This window comes from Dermacentor andersoni, chromosome 6 (genome assembly GCF_023375885.2).
Source record: "Dermacentor andersoni chromosome 6, qqDerAnde1_hic_scaffold, whole genome shotgun sequence".
Lineage (NCBI taxonomy): Eukaryota > Metazoa > Arthropoda > Arachnida > Ixodida > Ixodidae > Dermacentor > Dermacentor andersoni.
The window spans coordinates 62,160,396-62,166,395 of record NC_092819.1 but is presented as its reverse complement, the minus strand read 5'-3'; the positions used below and the strand labels follow the sequence as shown (position 1 = coordinate 62,166,395).

The 6,000-nt window shown below is 46.9% G+C and overlaps 1 pseudogene; it reads left to right on the top strand.

The window, feature by feature from the left end:
• The first annotated feature begins 1,193 nt into the window (after positions 1–1,193).
• On the top strand, positions 1,194–2,953 carry LOC126522192 (very long chain fatty acid elongase 4 pseudogene; annotated as a pseudogene).
• The last annotated feature ends 3,047 nt before the right edge of the window (positions 2,954–6,000 follow it).

The following is a 6,000-nucleotide window of genomic DNA, read 5'->3' as shown; positions in this document are numbered from 1 at the left end:
TTACGGGCTTCTGCAGATTCATCAGAACGGAAGCATCTATCCCTTGAGTAGAATGTACACTCCTTACCGCATTCCACATAAGTTCCTATTAAACAGTGGAACTTGTCCCCAAATAATGTTCCACTTACATAGAAAATATGTAAAGCGAAATTAAGGTTGTTCCGTCGAGAGCAACATGAGAGATAGCACCGCCGAAAACGTTTTTTGCATTACGATTATTCGCTAAGTGTGGATTCAGACCTGACGTAATATATGTAGCAAGTACCTTTCCTGTTGAACGTTGTCTCATTGGGTGCTTTTAGGCCGGACATGTGGTATAACGGTTATAAACAGGGATAAGGTGCCTCAGAAAGGCTGGCCAACGTTTCGATAAGAGGACGTTCCCCTTCATATTGTTCGAGGAGGCACGTAGCGTGGTACATTAGGAAGCAAATTATCATTGCAGCTCGCATAACAATCAGCGAAAAGCATTACGACGCACGTTCGGAAAGGACGTTCACAATAGAGCTGCGACTTGCAGGAAAGCGAAGTGCCAACGCTTGGAGCAACGCTCCTTTCCTGCTTTCTTCCTCGCATCGGCCTCTTCATTTTTCCCACCGCGAACTCGTCGTGTGTTTACTGCATGTGCCTCACGCGGGTCCGCCTAAAGCATGTCTGCAGATCGCGTTCCTTTCACTCTCGCCAACTGTCCTATATTAGCGCCTACCATCTCACTCGCGGGCAGATAAACCCTAACATAGGCGTCAGCTATGACAGACTGAACTCCCCAACAAGGCGAGTGAAAGAAAAAAAGCAACAATAAAGAGGACTGAAGAAATGAAACCGAAGGTCGCTCGTCACTATAAAGATACGGACGCCGATCACGGCACATCATTCTCTGTTCGCGTGGTCTTCATTAGGTCCTCCATAGAAGATTCGCAGCATAAAAGCAGCCCCTCAGGAAGGGCATACAATGCAGTGAGTTTCCCTGCTGGGAGAGCGGCTCATCGATCGGACAGCTATAGGGCTCGCACGTGAAGGACCGCACGACGCCTCGCAGCTGGACACTGCGCAGAGGCGTTTCGTTACGAGAAAGCGACTCGGCGAGACAACGGCACCGGCCTCGCCCACCTCCCAGCGACTGCAGTCACCACCGGACTTCCCGGAAGATCACACGGGCCGTCTCGACAAGCTGCACGTATACGCAAATCGATATGGTGGCATCCGCATTAACATCGCTACGCGACTTGTACAGACACGTGTGGTCCTTCCGCGACCCCAGGATAGACGGATGGGGTCTAGTTACCGAGGGGCGTCTCATCCTCCCGCTCCTAGTGGCCTACGTGTACCTGGCCAAGATCGGCGGACCCCGATGGATGAAGCACCGCGAACCGTACAAGCTTCGGCGCGCCATCCTGGTGTACAACGTGGCGACAGCACTGGCGAACGCCTACTTCTTTTACCGCTACGCCAGACTAACGTACCTGGGTGGAGGCTACAGTTTCTTCTGCCAGGGCCTCAGCAAAGACAATAGCGAGCAGTCCGTGGAATTAGCGGCGCTGAGCTGGTGGTACCTGTACGTACGCATCGCCGACTTTCTCGACACGTTCTTCTTCGTGGCCCGCAAGAAGTTCTCGCAGATCTCGGTGCTGCACGTCATCCACCACTTCCTCGTGGTGCTCAGCGGCTGGGTGTGGCTCAACTTCGGCTGCGACGGCCAAGGGGTACTGGGACTGCTCATAAACCAGGTTGTGCACGTAATCATGTACACCTACTACTTCTTGGCGGCCCTAGGACCCGCGGTGCGACCGTACCTGTGGTGGAAGAAGTACCTGACCGGCGTACAGATTGCGCAGTTCGTGTTTATTCTCGTGCACATTTCCATTCCGATATTCTACGACTGCGGCTATCCAAAGGTGCTGGCCGTATTTGGCGTCGGCCAGCTCTTGCTCGGACTCGTACTGTTCATCAATTTCTACGTCCAGACGTACATCTGGAAAAAGGGGGACAAGAAGGAAGCCACCTCGAATGGTGTCAAAGCCAAGCAAGGCTGAGCGAATCAGAAGGCCCAGTTTATCTTATAAATTTCCGCTTTCGTCCTTGTTCTTGACAACCACAGCGCATTAGCCCTGCGAAACCCTTCGGCCTTGCGGAAGAATTCATTCCGCAATGGACCCTGGTGTCTTGAGTTCGATGCCAGCTGCAGTAAGGGTGAGTTCTTCAGCCCCGGCTGACGCGATCTGAACAGTGCTGGAATTCGCTTTGCGAACTTCAAAGACTCCAAGTGTGAGTGGCACATGTGATATTTCGGCATTTCCTTCCATGCACGAACTTTTTAAACTAAAAGTGTGCCTTCATCTCTAATCGGCTCTCGCCATCTCGAAGAAGCGCCGACAGCTTCGTGGGGCGAGATCTTGCTCAGCGTTCTGCAGGTTGATGACCATGCACTCAACTACCGTACAAGAGCATCGTTACGCCAACATGTGTGATATTAGTCGAGTGAACATTGATGTGCTTGTTTTTTTTTTCATCTTTGGTTGATGTGCTAAGGATTGTGTGCCGTGAAGCTGCCCCGCTGAAATTTTCTTTTCTCAAACTTTGTAAGAAATTAGTGCCAGGATGGGTGCTCGAAGATAAAACTGGGTCCTCAAGAAGAAGTTTTAAAGAAAGCCTCCTGCTTGTTTTTAGCAACATGTGGGACTATACCAGGAAGATGGCAGAAATATGACATCGCTTCAGTCGTATAATGCCCCTTTCCCCCTATAGAGCTGGAACAAAAGCGCGACGTTAGAAAGCACCAGACAACTGCGCTAACAACCTAATGTTAGTCATCGCCGTTCTTCATCCCTTTGTCCATCCGTCCGTAGTCCGTCCCAATTGCACTGTTGTTGTTTTTTCTGCTCAAGACTTGAAAAAAGCAGCTCAAATACGTACGCTTCTGCCCTTCTTCGTATTTTCGTCCTCTGTGTTATAGTTTGGATATTTTTACTGGCATTTCTACGTCTGAGTGAAATCCTTTATTACAAAGTGAGTTTCGAAAGTATGCGACAAGACATGTCCTCCTATCGTCTAGTGACATCTAAAGAAGATAAAACAAACAGATTGTGCAAGCAGCTATCCCAGTAGCTCCAAGACGACGACGCGAGGGTCCAGTTCATAAACAGTGCGCGTAACTCAGATCAGTCCTCTGAGGGAAGCATAATTGTCAGCATTTCTTCAGCATCATTCCATACGAACAGCTTCCTTAAAATTGTATAATTAATTATTTCTGAGGTTTTACGTGCCGAAACGACAATTTGATTATGAGGCACACAGTAGTGAGGGACTCCGGAATAATTCTGACCACCTGTGGTTATTTAACGTGCACCCAATGCACGGTAAACGGGCGTTCTTGCGTATCACCATCATCAAAATGCGGGCGCCCTGGCCGGGACTCGATCCCGCGCCCTCGGGCTTAGTAGCCCAACGCCACGGCCACTACGCCACCACAGCGGGCCAAACTTGACAGCTACGCATACTGCGCCAACTACAACGCAGGACTAGTATTTACAGACGCCTTTAATTGTCACTTTTGCGTGCACGCATGAAAACAATGCTAAAATACAAGGACATGCTAAATTAGAAACATTAAAACAGCTTCAGACGGTATTCTCGTACAAAAAATTAACTTTTCTTTCGAGTGAAGAAGGTGTTGATTTTTGGTGGGTAAGTAAAAGCCAAACATACATTTCTCTTTGTTTCTTTCGTTCTCTCTCTCTCTCTCTCGCTATATATATATATATATATATATATATATATCTTCCTTTTGCCGCCAGAGAGCATTATCAACCACGTCATCATGCCACATATTCCGCCGTTCTTTTGCCTATTTAACGCTTCAATGAACAGGTGAAACCCGCAACTTTTCAGGTGTATCGTATATTTTCGAATGCAATGTCATTTTTTTCCCTAGTAGACGTTGCCAAATTTGATTATGCCAAAAGACGCTGACGTTCTACACAGGCGCCGACACCCACCTTTCGTTTTGCGTTTTGTGTGGCCCACGAAACATCTGCTGGCGTTGCAGTCTATACCCACCTATCAGACACGATATCATTCGTTGCATGGCTGTGAAACTTCACTTGTTGACGCTTATGTGCGAAAGCTTTGCGAACGTCTAAAGATGCACTCTCGAGAGCCAAGAAATTCTCTAAAGATCAGTGTGATCACGACATGCTTTTGCAAACAAAGAAAAAAGAAGCATGCCTCCTAGTCTTGCCGAAATACAGAACGGAAGAAATCGGATCGCACACTGCGAAAGAATACGTTCGGTCACTGACGTTTGTTCATGCTTGTTTCATTCATACATGCTGTACAACTCATTAAACCCTGTGCACACATCGTACAAGGCTCTGCGTGAAATCACGTGCCACGAATATACGTCGTCCGCATGCCTCATATTCGTGTTATGGGCAACCTGGCCCAGTATTCACAAACGACCTTCTAATCCACCAAGTAACTATGATTATGTTGATTACGAGTGAATTATCTTTTGGAACAGGGCGGTGGCAAATGCCACATGCTCAAGTATGCTATTTAAATACATATGAAGGTTGGCATTTTAATATATACGTTTATATTTCAACATCTTGGTGTCATAATAAGCGCATGACTACACCCTCCTGCGGTCATGTACCAATATTTTTCGACGTCACTCTGGTTCTTCTCCATTTAACGAAGATGTTATTCTCGATTCATGGGTGCCGCAATATTAGACTGTTTACACGAACAATTTATCTGTTTTGCACACAGCCACCTCCAATTATCATGGACATAAAACATCGAACGCATCTCTACAACCGTTTTTATGCATGCATACAAATCGACTGTAGTATTGGGCATTTCGTCGTTATGGATCGAAAACGGCAGCATTAACAATGCATGATGTAGGCACTCAAGCATTTTTGCAAAAAAAAAATAGTCAATACGCAACCAATCTTACAAACAGATCTTGCTCATGTTTACAGTTTCATTGTTTATCTTCTGATTGCATTCTTTCAGTTCGAGGCTTTCATAAAGTCTGACCACTGAACGCAGCACAGCGCTGCCCCTCAACAAGAGGAGACACCGTGATTAAATGACGCTCCTTAAGTGATTTTTTGGACAACAAGCTGCTAGAAGGACCTTCATTTCATTGGCACTCGAGTAGGTGCCCAGAGTCCCTGATCACGCACGTCACTTCTCAGAAAGTGACGTGGAGCATCAATGAAACACAGTGACCACCTGAATGGAGGGGCTGCGCTGCCATACACTTTCTGTCATCAAGAATGGGGCTGACAGATGGAATAGCACAGTGTGGTATAAGGGTTATAAACAGGGATACGATGCCTCAGAAAGGCTGGCCAACGTTTCGATAGGAGGACCTATCTTCGTCAATGGCGGCCTTGTCAACCTTGGAATATTAGTTTTAACGGGTTAGTAGAGTGACGTCACGTGCTGTTGTTGTCGGTGGTGGCTGGTTGTAGAGGGAGAGATTGCGAATAAAATGAGCGCTGTCACCTGACGTCTGTAAGCGTGGTTCCCAAGACGAGGAGCAAGAACGGGAGTGGGAAGGCAGGGAGAAAAAAAAAGAAAAAAAAGAAACAGTCGAAAAGGGAAAAAGAAGAACAAGAAAGGACTTCAGGAAATCACTTTGGGCTGGTGAATTGATAACAACTTCAGAATACAAATTTCTTAAACCAAGGAACAAGACAGCCGGGTGCTTCTATATCATTTCAAAAATTCATAATATTGCATTCACTGAACCATATACAGCGCTAATATCCTAGGGCGCCCCATAGTATCGAACAACAACGCCCCGACAGAGAGCATCTCCACATTCCTTAACCACTTCCTTGGTGACTTTCCCAAAACACTTCCGTCATTTGTACAAGATACGCCCCACACACTGATAATTGTGGAGGACATTATTACTAAAGGCACACTACTCCAAAACATAATTCTCGCAACACTAGACGTCAAGGCCCTGTACACCAACACTCC